The sequence below is a fragment of the Camellia sinensis genome, chromosome 8, assembly GCF_055761805.1.
Source record: "Camellia sinensis isolate YWXY chromosome 8, ASM5576180v1, whole genome shotgun sequence".
NCBI lineage: Eukaryota > Viridiplantae > Streptophyta > Magnoliopsida > Ericales > Theaceae > Camellia > Camellia sinensis.
The window spans coordinates 88,545,171-88,562,723 of record NC_138968.1 but is presented as its reverse complement, the minus strand read 5'-3'; positions in this window follow the sequence as shown (position 1 = coordinate 88,562,723).

Genomic DNA, 17,553 nt, shown 5'->3' with positions numbered 1-17,553 from the left:
ATGGATTCAAGACCAATTCTCAAGCCTCATGACCAAACTTCATAAATTCAACTCAAATGATCATGCATGTATGATTAAACTTCAAATTCCTTTCCAAAGTTTACAAAACATAAAATCTAACTTCAAACTCTTATGAATCATGAGTGCATGTACAAGATAGCTTCAAAACTCAACATGGATGACATGAATCATGCTTTAAGAAACTCTACCAAATTATGCATGCATGTATGAATTAACCTCTAATTCTTCATACTAAGCTCAATTCTTACACTTAAATAGATAATCTTCTTGAATTCACATATGAAATGACTTAGTTTGATGAATTAAGGTTCAAACGCTTACCTAGGGTCTTCAATTGAGTTCAATTTAGCAAGTTTTTGAGCTTCCACTTCACAAGACACAAGTCTTTTAGCAAATTCTTTAAGTTCAAGCTCTTTTCTCTCTAACAATTGAGTTCTCTCTCTCTAAAACTCTCTATCTTAGAATATTTTAGCTCAAATTATGATTAAGGGGTTCAAGCCCTTAATTACAACAGATATATACTTGAGGATTAGATTAGGGTGTTAATCAAGGCTTAAGATTAACTAATTACTCTTAGTTCTAATTAGTTTAATCTAATTAATTTAATCTGAATCAATTTTTTATTAAACCTCTCATTAGACTCTAAAAAATTATGTTGATCTCAATAAAGCAACCAATTTCAGTTTTTGTCAACACTAAGGCCTTCAATTTTCATATTATAATAGAAATCATAAAAGATATTTCTACAATCAACAGATATGAAGTCAAAAGCGACATTAATCACATAATTAACATTCAAATTCACTCCTAGCACATAAGCACATGTATAATTAAAGAATTAAGAGCATGGTATGTGATGGGGTCGTCACACTAAGACAAGTTCCTCTATAGAAGGTTGTGACACTTTGACTGTGGTTTTTTGGTCAATCTGTACAACCTAATCTAATTAGTTAGTCAAGTGATGATGTATCTAGTTCGTTGATTACAGTTATGGGTATACCTTCATAGAAAAGGTTGTTGAAGTTGCAAACCCTATTGAAAGAAGCATTGAAGGTATGTCTTGTCTACTAGGACTGTGAAATGGAGTAGTTTACACACTCATTTCAGCAGTAGTTGGAGTTTTTGATGAACTTGCAACCTGTCAATATTTAAATTAGAAAATAAATCTATTTTCTTTGAAGCAAATAGTGTGAAGATAGGGTTGTTAGCTAGGTATCTTGAGATTACCTCCTTGTGAGGATTAGCAAGAGGAGTTGTTTATAAGATTAGTAGTTGCAATAACTGGAGGGATGATAAATGGAATTAGAGATGGATCTTTACCATCCTCAACTTCACATGAGGTTTGGGTATTGGCCTGGTTTTCAATAGGGGAGATACAAGAGAGGCATCAACAGTTAGAGGAAGCTATAAGGGTGATATATTCCCCAAGCAATCAGGTGTGGCAGCAGAAGAAAAAAGAATATGCTTGGTAAAAGGATGGGTAATACCAACTTGGGGGGTTTGATTTCCACTTTTGTTGAAACCTGAGTCATTCCCAAGAATTTCCAAAGTGCCAATTCCACTATTTTCTTGAACTTGATTTTGTGTAGAAGTCTTGTCGATAGGTTGCTCTTCTTCATTTGAACTAGCATCTAAGTTAACAATATGAACATTTCCTACATCATTTTCCTTGTTATCCTCTGGCTCATTCATAATATCACCAATATTTGGGAAATCAAACACTTCAGTAGAGTCAGGAGCAACAACTCCAAGAGCTATGCTAGGAGGGATTAAAACAAGGAAGGACCTTAGTGAAGTTGGAGTGCTCTCATTCTCTGCACAAATGAGTTATGGTGGAGAAAGTTTGTCTTGATCCTCAGAGCTGATTGGAGGGGAAATAAGTCTTTTCCTTTTCCTCCTCTAAGAAAACAAGGTGTAATGTCAGAAATGAACATAAACAAAAGGAAAAGTAATTGAATTGAGAAATAAAGAGATTAGTTAAAACCCGGTACAAAGTTTTAGTAGTTTTCAATGGGTTTTGAATGACTAGTTTTTGAGTTGGGGGGCCAAAGATATGGCTAATACGAATGTCCCAATCTAATGATGATGATGAAGAAGTAGGGCTAGTTGCAAGAGGGAGGATTGGTTCGGAAACAACTACTGATGGGAGTCCCTTAGAGTTTGGCCCAGTAGAGCTATTTCCTTCTTGTTTTTTTCTTACTACTTCTTTCAACAGATGGTTCATATGAAGTGAAAGAAGCACAAGAAGTATGCAACGGATTCTTTTTTGGCTTCTTGGACTGAACTATGGGAATTTTCTCCTTACCCTTGAGGGAGGAAGAATTTGGCCTCTCACTTGCCAATGGAGTAGGATCTTCGCATGTGGAAATGACAACATTATCAAAGTCAGAAGACAATGGGCATAAAATAAAGAAAGAAAGAGATTTGGAAACTAACCAATACTTCTTTGCACTCATTTTCAGTTATTTGGATGAAAATCCCAAAGACAACTGTCCAAGCCCTTGTGAAAGATGATGGCATTCATGAGCATCCACCATTCTTTAAACTTTCTGGATGAGTAAGGGGTTATATTACAGAAGTAGAAGCTGAATTTGTCAAGAACTATTGATTTTCAGTTAAGATGTTCTCAACTTTTGCCATCTTCTTAAACTGTTCCTTTGTTTCAACATATTGATGAATGCTGGGGTGAGAGTAAGGACAGAGCAAGATTTGAATTAATCCAAATTGCCTAGCCTATTGGAATGGATTATAGCTCTCAAAACTACAATTAGACTTCTTGTTGGTGGAAATAGATCCTCTAACTAAGATGTACCTAAAAGTAAGAATTTGAGCCCAAAAGTCTTTCTGTTTACTCCTCAAAGTATCATCTAAAGTCTGAAGATCAGTATGGATATAGATGATTCTATAGGAGGTGAAATGGAAATCATGAAAAGGAATAAACAAGGCCGGGTCTTTTTCGAATGAGAACTCACAAAAGATGGTAAAGGCTTTAGCGAATGATATTTCAAAATTTAGTATGAAAGAAAGGAAATGTTAAACACAGCTTAGGGAGAAGAATATGGAATTTGTTGGATAGGTCAGATTTCAAGAAAATAAGTATAAAGCCAAGCCTGAAATAACTAGAATGGGCCACCACAATTAACATTTATTTCTTTTGTAACTAAGCAGAATGATGAAAAGGCAAGTTTTGTGCCTTCTTGAATGCGGATAGAAAAAGGCAAACATTCCTTAATCATCTTAAAACTAAGAACACAGAAGAAAAATTAGCTCAACCATAAAGGGTAAAATGCTATTTTTTCCTCATCAAAAGGTTCCAAAGAAAATTTTTGGTATTTCTTCATAAAGTTGCCAAAACTAATGTTTGTGACAATATTAAAGTCAACTTTCTGAGGGGCTAAAAGTGTACTTATATGTTGGCCAACAATAGGGAGGCCAGTTAAATGCACAATATCAAGAATGGTTAGGGAAACCATACCACACTTCAACATTAAGGAATTACATGATGTGAACCAGAAATAAGCTGCAACACTGATTGTCCATTTATCCATGTCAAATTGAAATGTCGACAGTCGAATAGCATCATAGATACCTGAAGCTCTCCACAAACCAATGTCATATTCCATGATTCGATTCACCCACGGTTTTCAATATGCACTAGGTTTTTGCCATGAACATAGAGGGTTATAGCTGATGTCCCATTGATGCCAAGCTAGCTTTGCATTGTCAAGCAGCAAATTTTCAGTTTGAGCAATTGGAAAATATGGAGCTAGATCATTAGGGATAGTAGTGAGGAAAGATGGTCCCAATTCCCCTTGTGCAGTGGTATTGCCAGGAATAATACAACTATCAAACTTATGTTTTTGAATAATATCTTGAATTTCATATGGAAAATGAAGCACAAGAGAGATTTCTGGAAGCTTTGGCTTCTTAGTTGATGATTTCGACTGAGTTTTCTTAGGAGACATGGCTAAGGTTTGAAGAAAATAAACAGACAAGTCAACACAGAGTGGGGAGCAGAAGTGATGTTTGAACTTGTTCAATTTTTTGTATTATATTGTTTGGGCCTCGACTTTTTCCGTTCTTATTTTTGGGCCTTCAAAATACGCCTATTTGAGTGCTATTCATTCAAGGCAAATCATAGTTTTACCTTAAATGAAGGGGGCATTGTTTGCATCAAAATTTGAAATTCTCTATCGACATGTGTTACAAAGAGCAGGAACATGGGAAATAATGGCCCAAGAATCGTAGACACAAAGATAATGGTCTGGGAAGAGAGATCAAAGGCAAGACACATGGCTATTCCAAGGAAAATGAGGAATTAAGAGCAGTTGCAACAGTTACAAATAGTGGTCAAGTGGAAGATGCAAGTAGGTGGACACGTGGCTATATCTCTTGGTCAATGTAACAGTATAAAAGCTGGGAATTCGAAGAAGAGAGCTCCTTCAATCCAATTCACAACACTTTTGAAATTTAGGACTAGTCTAACTTATCTAGGAATAGTGTAGTACATGTTACTAGGAGTAGATTAACAGTTAGTTCTTGTAGCCAGTGTTCTTGTACCTTGTCGATTATGATGCTTGATGCTTGTAATTTAATTCTTGTAATTAAGTGACAAGTTTGGATGTTATTAATCAAAGTTTTAGTGTGTTTAATCCTTTGTTTCCTCGCATTACAACCTCGGAAGAAATTCTTGAATTTGTCAAGGCAGAGGACACCAAACACAATTGCTTGATCTGCTGTTGTTTGTAAAAATTGGTTCCTCTATCAAATCCACCCTGTCGATTTGGCTCAAATTGGATTTTTGCTAATAGTTATATTAAACATTTTTCTCATACCAAAATAATATAAGGTAAAATGGAGATTGAAAGTTATTTTATTGTGAAACTCACAATCAAAGAATTACTTAGACAAGTCAGCTGCCTCCAATTTGTATGAAATTAGCAAGCATAACTTGTATAAAGAATGGCAATAGGGACAGGGTGTTGACACCCCATTTTTGACCGCCCTTAAGACTTGGGCACTATTGATGGTTTACTTGGTGATGAAAGATGTGCAGGGCAAAGGTTCGATTTCTTTGGCAAGAGGAGAGTCAAATCCTAACCTCACACCCCATTTTGGAACAAAGCTATTTTTGAATGGTTTTTAGACCTTAAAACCCTCTCTTTCAAAATATTTTTGAAATAAAGTTTCTGCGATGTTCCGAGGCTCGCATTTTGTCAAATGTTGCACTTTTCGGTAAATCGAGCGAGGACAAAGTGGAAATGAATGAAAGAGAGATGAAATCTTTGAAAAATCTTTCAAAGCACCTTGTTTAAGGGTGTGGAGTTGAAGAAAATAGGAGAAGAGGGAAGAAACCAAGTTGAGGAAGAAGTTGGGTATGAATCGTTAAGAGAAAGATGGGCAGTCCTCGTTAAATCAGGCTTATCCTTTTGTATACTTGGATTTAATCTATGAGGCCACCACCATTGGAAAGAATACTTATGGGGCTTCATTTTACATTCAAGAATCTCCTCAAACCGAGTCCGGATGGGAGAGATATGGTTGGTTGAAGTTGGGCATCATTCCGGTTGGGCCGAAACTGAGCGGCTTCACCAAAACATGCATAACTTTTTGCACAATTGGAATTTTAATGCAAGGATGCACCATTGGAAAGCTTACTTCTAGGGCTTCAATTTAGACACAAGAATGACCTAAAAAGAAGTTCATATGAAGGAGTGATGCCCATTTGAAGTTGGGCCTGAAAAGCAGATTTTGTTGGCCGATCGACCAAAAAAGTAGCAGATAAGTAGCAGATCGGCACAAAAGATGGCCGGTCGGCCAAGAGTTTCCCAAACTCAGATTTTTTGAAGATATTTCATCTCCAGCTGTTCCACACAACCTCCAGTTATCCCATATTTAGATATTTTCGACCAAAAGCTTTGAATTGCTATACATGAAGCCAAATATCTCATATTCAAAGACTTAGAACTTCTTGAACAAGTTTGGGAGCTTCTCACACTAAAATCTTTCTCTCTCTACAATTTCCAGAGCTAAATCTCTGCCTCTCTCTCTAGTTTCCTCTCTCTCTTGCTCTTTGGTGCATAGAAGTGCATAGAAGTAGAGTTTGGTGCATAGAAGTGCATAGAAGTAGAGAAATACTTCTATTTTGCCTAGGCATCCTTCATCAAGGTTGTATATCTATGGGCTGAGGTCCCTTGGAGCTTATTTTTGGGCTGATAGAAGGTCATTTGAGCTAAGAAAGATGCCATTTTGCTGCTGTGCTCCAAAGGTAATCACTCACCCCTTTAGCTTCTTTTGCATACTAGCTTTGCCATAGTGTTCAACTACTTTAGGGCTGTTTTTTGGGGTGGTGTTGAACTACAAAAACCTCTATTTTTCCTCTATTTTTCAGTCCTAAAAGTCTTGGTTTGTGGCTTGGTTGGCTAGGGGGTTGTCCTCCCTTTTGCTCCTTGGCTTGTAAGGCCTTGTGAGCTAACTTTCAAACCTTTCAAACAACTTCTTCTTGGCCTTAGAACCATTGAAATCCAAAGGATTTTCAATAGTAAAAACCCTATTTTGAGGGCCCAAATAGGAGAGGGTCGTCCCCTCTCCTATTGTCTTGCTTGCTAGTGTTGATGGCCAACCAAATGAGCATGTGTTTTTACTTCTTTATGGCTTTGTTTAGGCTCATTTTTGTGTCTTATCAGACCTGCCATAACTCTGTTTTTGGCTGTCTTGGTCACCTCTTGCATGCTTATTGCACTTGTAGTGTAAATCCTATTTGCTAGCCTTGTTAGCCTTTCAAAGTAGCATGCTCTTGTGGTTTGAATTAGCTTAGTTCAAGCATGTTTTTGGTGTTATTTTGACATGTTATAACTCTGATTTTGATTGGTGGACTCATTCCTTCCATGGTTTATACACTTGTAGTGTATTTCTCACAAACTAGTCTTGTATGCTTCATGAAGGAGCATGCCTTTCTAGCATGATTTGATTCTACTTCAGCATGTTTTGAAATGTTATACCTCTGTTAAGGTTTGGTTTGGTTGGCCCTTGCATGCTCCATGCACTTGTAGTGCAATTCCATGAATCAGCCTAATGTGTATCATGCTTTAACATGTCATTCTAGCATGATTTTGACTTAACTCTAAGAAGTTTTTGGTCATTTTTTAGCATGCTTAAGCTCTGATTTTTTTTTTGGGCCATGCACGCCATGATTTGTATAGCTATGGTTCATCCTAGCTTGTTAGCTTTGTGCATCAAGTCCACTAGCATGCATTGCTTGACCTATTTGAATGATTTGGCATCATTTGTTATATGATTTCAAAGCATGTTTCATTGCCATGCACTCACATCTTTCACTTTTTCAATGCGTTGAAGGGTTGGTCCTTTATGCCTTGAACATGAGCCTTTGCGTATGCCTTCATGCCTAAGCTTGCGAGCTATCATTTCAATGTGTATTTGGGGTTGTTTTGCCATGATATAACTCTGATTTTTGTTGGTGAAGCCATCTCATGGTTGGTCTTGATAGGTGTAGTGTAATCCACCTTATTTTCCTTGCATCCATCATGCCTTATGCCCTTCATGCCAACATATTTTGGCTTCCTTCCATACATGTTTTAGACTCATTTTAACATGTTCTAGGACTATTTTGGGTTGCCCTTGCCATATGCTTCATGTTTTGCATAGTTGTAGTGCAAGTGCCTTGCTAGCCTTAAGCTTTGGGCACCATAACATGCTTCATTTGTATCATGTACATGATTTGGCATCATTCCATAAGACATTTCAGAGCATCTAGCATTGCCATGTTCCCACTTCATTCACCCTTTGAGTGCCTCTAAGGGTTGTGCATTTGTTACCTTGTTTGTGGCTTAGTGTGTATGCATGCATGCCTAGGCATTTGTGCCTCAATCTTAGCATATTTTGGTCTTTGTTTAGACCTATTTGAACTCTGTCCATGATTGGTTCATGCCTTTGTACCATGTATTGCATGCCTCCTTTGTAGTCCTCTTTGGTAGCTTTATGCTTTAAGGACCCTAGCATGCCATGCTTGTATTGATTGAATGATTTGGAATCATTTCATACCTTATTTTAGTGCTTATAGTGTTGTTACACTCTTACATTTGTCACTTCTTGAGCATTTTTGAGAGTTATGCTTTTATGCTTAGTTGGTGGGCTAGAGCATGTGCATGCATTGTCTTGCATTTCATGCCATCATTTCAATATTTTGGCCACTGCTTTGGGCATGATTAAGGTCTGTCCATTTTAGTTTAAGTCCATTTTGCATGTTGTTGCATGCTTGTTAGATTGCATGTTGTTGCATGCTTGTCGCATTGCATGCTGTGGCATGCTTGTTGCATTACATGATTCTTGCATGTTGTTTACATGTTTAGATTGCATTACATGGTGCCTGCATGCTCATGCTGCATTACATTGTTTGCATGTCATTAGCTTGGTTAAGTTGTGCATGCATTGCATTGTGTCTGGTTTGGGTGTTAAGCCAAACATGACGCACGAGGGACGTTTCATACTTGAAGTGATGAAACGTGCCTCAATTCTCAGTCGCCGACCCTCTTGATCATGCATGATAGAGGTTAAGGCATTTACGTGTTTTTGTGCATTTCATCCATATTGATTTGTGCAACTCGGCCTCTTTGGCCATCATGCATCGAAATGCGTGAATGATGGCTCGAGAGTCGAGTACTACACTCCTTTGAGCTTCAAACATGATAAGGAGTGTGGTTGCAAACACATTTTCTTGCAAATACATTGCCATGCCTCTGTTTGTGCTCTGTTGCAGCAAAAAGGAGAGTTTGCAAGAAGAGATGGTTGATCGGCTATTTGGTGTGCCGATCGGCTAACAATATTTGGTCGATAGCCTCAAAATTGGTCGATGATCATTATCCACTAGCTGATGGCCACTCCTCTTGGCCGATGACCTCTTAGAGTGTCCATGAGGTGGGTCAAAAGCACTATGGAAGTTGGCACAGTTTTCAGAGGTGCAGAAGTGTGCAAACAGAGGTAATATGAGGGATGACAACGGATTTCCTAGCGAAGCCGACCAAGCATGCATATGCCCCTCTTCTCGAGGCCGTTTTAACTACTTTGTATAGTTAGTTAATTTGTAATTAATTAGTTAATGTGTTAGCTAATTTAATTCATTATTGTAAATTCTTGATTAGCTTAGCATAGCTAATTTTCAATTCGGTGTTATAATAATTAGTCTAATTAGATTATTAGATTAGTTAGAATAGCTTAGCGTAGCTAGCTTGTATTATTCATTCGAACCCTCCATCGAGAGGGCGCATTTTTGTAATAAGTGTGCGTGAGTGTGTGAATGTCTTCCAACCCCACGTCTTTCTCCCTTTTACTTAACCACTTACAATGGTTAGTTCTAGGTCATGTTTTGATTAGCATCCTTATGCTTGCATGTTTGCATTCATGCATCTGTCTTCCATGCACCGGGCTCGACGCATCATACAAACTGCATTGTATTTCAATACATCTAATTGAATACGTGTTCAACAGCATGTTATCAAGTTGCATCTCATATGCCATCTTAGAATAGCCGAGCGTATTTCTAGTTGCATTTTGCATGTGTTGCATTAGCCATCTTAACATGAACTAGGATCATGCATGATTTTTAACTAGTTCTCTGTTTTGGCTCGGAGTACACTGTGAGTGTTTACGCTTTAGCATACTGCATGTGTGTTATTGATTGCCATGAAAGCATGCTTGCCATGAGGCTAACTGCTTATATGTTTAACTGTATGAATGCCTGTGGATGAAGGCTTCATTGGTTGAATTGGAACAATTCATCGAAATGCGAGTTTTAAGCCCATTTTGCAGAGTGGCAAAATCATGTTTTCTAAGCCCACTTGAGGGTGGCAAAATCCACGACTTAGCCTACTTGCGAGTAACACCTTCAAACCATTTTCAAACAAACAAACATGAGATGTTTTGTTCCAACTTAGGCGATCTAGTCTATACTTGTATGCTGTGCGCATCACGTAGCAAGCTAGTCTAATAACCGGAATAAGAACATACGTTTTTTCAAAAACAACATATCATGCTTAGTAAAGGCCGATCTTTGATCGAACGAGCGGGGGTGCTTATTGCATGACCTTCCCCTCTCGTATCCAAGTTCCCGAGCTGAGGCAACTTTGGTGATGACGGACACGTGGCCTTAGGCACGAGTTAGGGTTTCCTAAATTTTCCAAAACAAAAACATTTAGGTGGCGACTTTGTAGCTGGCAAAGCAATCCATGTTTGGCACTTCTTTATAAAAATCAGTTTTCTAAAACGATTTGCCGGATTTGGACTCTTTGGTGATTTATCGGTCTTGCATTGCACTTTGTGAGATTAAATTCAGAACCGTGACATTTAGTCCAAACTGTAGTAGCTAATGAACAAAATGGATTTCGCGCCTTCGCGGCGGAGCCGTGTGTGGACATCCCCGAACGTCCCGAGAGGGAATCCCTCGTTTTGTTCATTTGGGCTCACTACAGTTCAGGACTCAAAGTGACGGTCCTGTATCTAATCTCGCAGAGTGCAATGCAAGACCGATGAAATCATCAAAGAGTCCAAATCTGGCAAATCATTTTTGAAAACAGATTTTTTGAAAGAAGTGCCAAACATGGACTGCTTTGCCAGATACAGAGTCGCCACCTAAATATTTATTTTGGGGGAATTTAGGAAACCCCAACTTGTTGCCTAGGGCCACGTGTCCGTCATCACCAAAGTTGCCTCGGCTCGAGAACTTGGGTATGATTGGGGAAGGTCACTTCGTGAGCACCCCCGCTCGCCTGATCAAAGATCGGCCTCTACAAACCATGATATCTAGTTTTGAAAACATTATACGTTCTTATTTCGGTTATTAGCCTAGATTTACTATGTGATGCGCACAGCATACAAGTATAGACTGGATTGCCTGAATTGGAACAAAACATCTCATGTTTGTTTTGAAAACGGTTTGCTACTCGCAAGTAGGCTAAAATGCGGATTTGCCACCCTCAGGTGGGCTTAGAAAAAAATGATGATTTGCCACTCTCAAGTGGGCTTAAAACTCATAATTGATGAATTGTTCAAATCCAGATAACCCAACCTTCACCCACAGGCATTCAAGCAGGTATATCACATAAGCAATTAGCCTCATGGTAAGCATGCTATCATGGCAGTCACTCACACACATGCGGGAATGCTAAAGCATAAACACTTACCGAGTACTCCAAGCCAAAACAGAAACTAGTTAGAAATCAATGCATGATCCTAACTATACAGAAATGCCTAATGCAACACATACAAAAATGCAACTACAATAGGCTCGGCTATTCTAAGATGGCATATGATGATACTACAACTAACACGTATTCAATTTGGAATTGAAATACAAATGCAGTTAGTATGATGCGCCGAGCCCTGGTGCATGCAAAACAGATGAATGACGCAAACATGCAAGCATAAGTATGCTAATTGAAACATGCCCTAATCTAACCATCATAAGCTGGTAAATAAAAGGGAGAAAGATGTGGGGTTGGAAGACATACATCACACGCACGCACACTTATTACAATTGTGCCCTCGCTCGGAGGGTCCAAAAGAATAATACAGCCCGAATAAATAATTATAGTCTGAATAAGTACAAAATCCTAATTAATTAACAACTTAACTAGGAAAGCGGATAAATTAGCAGGCAAGCTATGGACCGCCTCAGCTCTGTTCCGAATGATGAATGATGCATGTTCGAGTTGCCTTACGCGGAAATCCATTGCGATGTCCCAATTCGCCTCTGTTTATACTTAATCCCGAAATGCTGTGCGAAGCTCCAGAAGGCCGTTGATTTCTGATTTGTTGCAACAGAGAGCAAGAAAGGGGCATGGCAAAGTATTTTCACATATGTATGCATGACTGCTCTTCCGAGAGTGTAGTCCTCGATCCTCGTGCCACCAATCACGCATCTTGATGCATGATGGCCGAGGAGTCGAATTGCACGACTCGATGTAAAATGAATGCACATAAAAACACAACAAGACCTAAACTCCATCATGGGTAATCCGGAGTGTCAGCGACCGGGAATTGAGACACGTTCCGTCACTCGGAGTACGAAACGTCCCTTGTTTCCCGTGCTTGGGCTAACTCTTATCCCAAACACAATGCAAATGAGATGGCATACACAATGCGACTAACAAACAACCTAGCATACACAATGCTATGAAATGGCATACACGATGCTCGATGTAACATGGCATACACAATGCTTTAACATGCAACCTAGCATACGCAATGCTATGGACCGAAATGGCATACACAATGCGCGATGGACTTATACCAAAATGAGTGGACCTCAGCCACACTCACATCAGTGGCCATTAGATGAAAATGAGACAACCGAAATGGGTGCACACATGCACAAATACCAAGAACCGAACCTGAGGCATGGAATGCCACTCTACCAAAGCATGGCAAGGATGAAACATGACATGGAATAGCATAAATTACAGCTCTAAAACAGCATGAAATATGATCCCGAAACATGCAAATATGTCACACAATGCAAGCCAGGGGGCCCGGGTACCGAAACTAGTGAAGTGCGTTACACTAGAGGTACCCAAAGCAATGCACCAAAGGAAAAACCAACCCAAAAAAGACCCTAGGCAGGTCTGAAATAGTGGGGAGATGGCCTAAAATGATGGCTCGGAATGCGACGGAATGGAGCTCATTCAATGGTCGGTAAATAAGGCATACAAGCCCAACTCTCAAGCACACTTAAAGAGATGAAAACATGGAAATATGGCATTCATATAGGCTCTGAAATGTGATGTAAAATGGCCTCAAAACATGAACACACCTCAGCACATGCATGCAATGGACCTCAAATCTCAAAGTTAAGCATGGGTATTGAACTACAAGCATACAAAACAAACATCATTCAATCATGAGACCCAAAAACAGAGCTAGGGAAGTCCAAAATAAGCACATTATCAGTTTAAGACATGGCCAAAATGTGCTAAAATCAAGGTCCAACAAAGCATGCAAAGAAAGCTAGTGAATCATGAGTTGTTCTACAACTATATGAAGCATATGAAAGCTCATTAAAGCAGCCAAAAACAGATGTATTCCATGCCAAAATATGCCCAAATAACCACTGAAACTCAATCAATGCATGCAAAAATGATGAGCTCCTTTGGAAGGCCATGCAAGGGGTTACTCTACACCTATATGATGGACACATAAGAGGTTAAAACCACCTTTGGAAATGAGTTATGACAACCTTAAAACTCATCAAATAGGCCCTGGAATTGGTCTAGGAAGCATGCAATGAAAGGTCCCTTTGAAAGGCCTTGAATAGGATTACTCTACACATGCATCATAGACATAAAATATGGAAAAATTGGCTCTGGACAGAGCTAATGCAGACCATAAAACTCACAAAATAAGTCCTGGAATGTGACTTCACAACATGCAAGATGGAGCCCCTTTGGAAGGCCAACAATGCTAGTAAAGAGGACAAGGGGTGAGAGGGTCACCCCTTTCTGATTTTGAAGCTCAAAAACACATACCAAGGCCAATGCAAATGCTCTAATGCATAGCCCTAAACATGAGGAAATGGAGCATACAAGGGGGAAGATGAGCCCAAACAGAAAAAAGTTCTGAAACAAACATGTTTATAAGATCTAAACAAGACGTTTTTCAGTTTATGTCAAAGTCCAAAAATGCTTACAAATAAGGCTAGACTATGGAGCAAAATAATGCAAAATGGGGGAAATAGAGGCTTATCCTTGTAGAGCCGACCCTCAACAACTTCTAGACCAAAAATGTGACTCCTCAAGATCTGAAAAGGACCTCCAAGATGCTTGAATGGATGGTGGAGGTGGTAGGCTATGAGGTGTAGTGCAAATGGTGCAAGAATATTAGGGTTTTGAGCTTTGAAGAAGAAGGCTATGGAGGGAGGAGTATATATCCCTTGGCTAAATTTTCTAACCCCTGCAAATGGAGATGGAGAGTTGGTTTTATAGAGGAGAAGAGCCAAGGCTTCTTGGAGAAGCCTTAAGAGAGGGTCAAAGCTTCTCAAAGAAGCTTTAACCAAAAGGGTCAAGCTTCTCCAAGAAGCTAAGCAAGGGGGTCAAAACCAACTAAAAAGGATCAAAAAGATGGTTAAAGTCTTGGACAGTGGGTCAAATGCTTCACAGCTGGCACAGCTGTGTTGCACTTGAGAAGAGCAAAAAACAGAAAGCTAGCCGACCAACTAAGGTGGCCGGCCGGCCACTCCCCCTGATCGGCCGACCAAGGGTCAAAAGGTTCAAGGTGAAATGCTGGTCGGCCACCCCAGATTGGTGGCCTCCCAGATGAGTGCAACACAGTTGTATGGTGGCAAACCAGAAAAAGTGACCCAGAAGAGAGGAAAACCAGCTTTTTAGCAAGGTTCAAAAGGGTCAAGAAGAATTACTGGTCGGCCTACCCATATTGGTGGCCTCCCTGATGAGCACAACACAATGGTGGTATGAAAAGCCAGAAATTGTGGCTCAAAAGTAAGAAAAACCAACTTTCTGTCAAAAAAATCGGCTTTTAGAGAGAGAAAAAAAGAAAACTAGTTTCCAAGGGGAAAAGGTGGCCTCCCACCATACTACCACCTCCCTTGCAATGAAAATAGGGTCCCTACCAAAAATAGACCAAGACGGATGCAAAACGAAGGTTCGGGGGCGAAAACGCGTAGTCTAGGGCCCCGAAAACAGGCTGTTAGGCACCGGAAGTGGCGTATGACCACGAAGGTGGTCTCCCGGGCCACAGTGTCCCTCTAAAGGGAGGAAATAAGGGATGTGCCAAAAACTGGAGCAAACGGAAGTAGTTAAGTGGTCCCGAACCGAGGCACACGGCCGACGGCTCCGAAAATCGAAAACTGGGCTCCAAACGAGAAAAATGACCTACGACCACGAAGCGTAGCCTACAGCCACAGAGAGATGGTCTACGAGACCTCTCCCTCCCTTTGGGAAGAGAAAATAGAGAAAACAGGACCCGGTTCGCAAACTGAGGCAATGCACAAAAGAGCCCCGAAGTTTGGAGGCAAGGCTCGCAACCGAGACTCCGTAACCTCAGAACGAGCACAATATGCAACATCACCGAGCGCTCAATTGGTGATGTCTGAGTCTTAAGGTCGGTCAAAAATGGGGTGTCTTCACCGTGACATTCGGGCACGTCTACAGTTTCTGGCGACTCTGCTGGAGATTTAGAGAACTTGACTCGAACTCATGATATCTTGTTTTGTCTACACTCATGTGCTTTTTTGCATTGCATTTGCATTGGTGCACCTAGGACACCGTGTTTTCTGTATGCTATTCCTAAACAGTTTGCCGGAGGCTCGCTTTGAGAAGTGTGCCATAAGGCTGACCGGTTGCAGGCTTTGCCACGACGGGAACACAAACCTCAGTTTTTACCGGGGCACCCTTTTTGACCATTCGACCTAGTGCATGTTAGAATCCATAGTGACCATTCCAAGCTAGGACAGGTTGCTTACCCGATTATAGGTTGTTTGAAACTGCTGTGTGCATAGTGAAACCTTAGCTCCTGACAAGATAGGATAGGGAAACCCTACCCCTTCATAGGAGTGTTTTGGCTCTCACTTGCTTGCTATGTGCTTTTAGAGTGTGCCTCTACAGGAATGCATGTATTAGTTTGCAAGTTTGAGTATCGGCCTAAGGGTATCAGTTTGGTTCTGATTTTGGGCAGAATATGGTAGAGAGTGCAATCATTCAGCTATGCACATATCCGTCCTTGTGAAACCAGGTTGAGATGATGTCTGTTTTCTCTTTTACAAGGTAGTCTTGGAACCATAGCTTCAGAAGGCTCCAATATCCCCCGAGTACATTGGACTTGTGTTGATAGACTTTGTCAGGTCAGAGATTCAGTTCAAGGGCAACCAATGTTCCTTCGCTGTAGCAAGGTAAAGAAGGGCCAGACAGGGCTCATTGGTTCATCTAATCCAACAATCACCAGTTACATCACCTTTGTTCAAACTCAGCAGATCGTGATGGCACAGGGTTCGGAAGAAGTTGTGGTCGTGATAGTAGTATTAAATCAGGGAACTGCCATGCAGGATGAGACCAATGCTGAAACGCAACGCCCATCTGGGGCATTTACCACACATCCAATCTCAGGACCCCAGCCGAATTTGGACCCACTCCCGCTAACTGAAGATTTGCATGGTTTGGATCCTCGAGAAGGGTTGGCTCAAGCCCAAGTTTTTAGACCCTTGGCGCAGCCTACTGAGAGGCTTTATCCTCTTGATACTACTGATCTTGATCTGAGCTCAGAGAAAATTGCAAACCTTGAAGAGTAGGTCAAAATGGCACAGGGCTTTAACTCCATTCATGACATTGAGGATGGGTATACTGTGGTTGCTGTAAGGCTCCCAGATAGATTCAGAATGCCACATATTGACTGTTTCAACGGGTCTGGGGATCCTATGGTACATGTCCGGCTTTTCGTGGATATCTTGAAACCGATGGGTTTGACTAAGCCACAGAAACTCTCTCTGTATGCCAGAACCCTGTCGGGTGCAACCGCCACTTGGTATGCCAAGTTGGAGGATACAGTGAAGCAAAATTGGGAGAAATTGGCTGAGGACTTTGTTGATCAATATTCTTACAACACGCAGATTGAAATGACCTTGTAAGAGCTTGAAGCAACCTGCCAGAACCTATCAGAGCCTTTTGTGGAATTTGTTGCAAGGTGGAGAGCAAAGGCAGCATAGATGACAGATCGCCCTTCTGAAAGGGATCAAGTGTGGATAGTGGTGCAGAATCTTGAGCCTGATATGCTGCAAAAGTTGATAGTCGTTCCACTATCCACTTTCAAGAGTTTACATGAACTGGGGATTCAGATCGAGAATGCGTTCAACAGAGGGATTATTCCCAAAACAAGCGAACCGGTAAAGAGGGTGTTTTTCGGGAGTACCCATGCCAGTAGCACTGTGCCCAAACCCACTAAAATCAATACAGTCGCCATAGTTGACCCTTTTGCCAAGACTAGCCTACAAACAGCCAGCCCAGCCTGAGCTCAGGGCAAAACTTTCACCCCCCTCTATATGAGCCTAACCAATGCACTGAAAGTCTTGATGGAGAGAGGGTATCTCAAACCCCTTGATCCTTAACCTCTACCTAACCCACTCCCTGTCGGGCATAACTCCACGAAATACTATGTGTATCATCAGCAACACAGCCATGGCACCGATGGTTACTACTGCCTTCGTCATGAGATCCAGAATCTCATTGACAACCGGACAATAGCTCCACCTCAAAATCCCAAGGAGCAAGTACCTTATCCACATCTCAAACTCAGCCATACACTGCCACCCATCTACAACCCCAGTATATACACCCCGACCCATATACTCAAGCCCGAGGTGTTTATTCCGGAAAGCATAAGCTTAAGCACGATGGATGCACTTGAACCCCAATCATCTCAAACCCGTGACCCCACTACTTCTGAGCTGGGGAGCATGATTGAAGATCTTCAGAGAACAGTGGCAGATTTAACCTTTGGGGTTTTGGCCCCATCATC